This window comes from Otolemur garnettii, unplaced genomic scaffold (genome assembly GCF_000181295.1).
Source record: "Otolemur garnettii isolate 467f Iridium unplaced genomic scaffold, OtoGar3 scaffold00394, whole genome shotgun sequence".
NCBI classification, from domain to species: domain Eukaryota; kingdom Metazoa; phylum Chordata; class Mammalia; order Primates; family Galagidae; genus Otolemur; species Otolemur garnettii.
Genome location: NW_003852789.1, coordinates 11,481 through 12,840, shown reverse-complemented (window position 1 = coordinate 12,840; position 1,360 = coordinate 11,481).

Here is a 1,360-nt window from a genome sequence, read left to right as displayed (position 1 = left end):
AAAGATATATTTCAATTATACTAAACCTGAAATCTGGAGTTGTACCCTAAGTGAATAGATTTTCAAAATACCTTAGGTTAGGCTGGGTATAGTGTCTCATGCCTATAATCCTAGCACTATCAGAGGCTGAGGCAAGTGCATTGCCTAAGCTCAAGAGTTTGAGACCAGACTAAGCAAGAATGAGACCCACATCTTTACCAAAAATAGAATAAACAGCAGATGTTATTGCACATGTCTATAATCTCAGCTACTTGAGAGGTTGAGGCAAGAGGATATCTTGAGCCCAAGAGTTTGAGGTTGCTGTGAGCTATGACATCACAGTACTCAACCCCGCAGTAACTGAGACTCTATCTCAAAATAAATAAATAAATAAATAGAATTAATTAATTAATTAAAAAAATAAAATGCACTATATTATTTTGACTCGAACACTTGCAAATCTGGAAGTATTGACTTCTTTCTTTTTTTGTATATTCAATCTTCATTTTTAGTTTAAAAATGAATATGTTAGTAAGATTAGAAAGTAAATAAATCTATAAAAAATAATATAAACAAGGCAGTATACTAAATTTTTATTATGGTTGGGAGATTTTTTTTCTGGAATTTTAAAAAAATGTGCATCTGGAAAAAACCTTAGTAATCTAGAAGCAGACACTACCTGTGAATGTAGAGTACAGCTATATTTCTGGTGGAATAATCCATTAGGGCGCTAACAACATGGTTTAGTTGATATTTATGTAAAGTTATACATGATACTTAGAGGTTTGAGAATCTTTGTGCTGGTACAAGTGGACATTGGTAAGACAAAAGTTTTAGGAAAAATAGGAAAAAGCACTTAAAACTTGTGAGACAAACAGAGCATAAATTCAAAATCTTGATAGAATAGTAATCTTATTGAATTTCTGCTTGTATTTTAAATTAGCCTCACATAGCCAGTTTCTGTTTTGTGATATTAAGCTCTTCTTCTTCAGGGGTTAATGCTTTCCTCTGTAAATTATAGGTACTTGAATTCATTTAATTTTAGTAAAAACTTTTGTATCAATATTTAGCATCATATCCCTGCTCATTATCTTCACCAGTTTGGTTTGACTTTGTAGCTACCTAATCAACACTTCTAAATGGGTGTTTCCAGCTTCACCAGACAGCTTAACTGTTGGTATATACAGAGTATATTCAACGTAAGTAAGCCAATCTTGTATTTTCAAAATTTCCATAAAATTATAAGTTTCTTTACAAGTTTCCTTAACATATTTTTGTATTGTTTAGACTTTCTCCAATGACCAAAAGCAAAAAATCAGTTTTTATTCTGAAAGTACAGGAAATCTGGGATGGAATAGAGGCTAACATAGGGTCTCCCTGA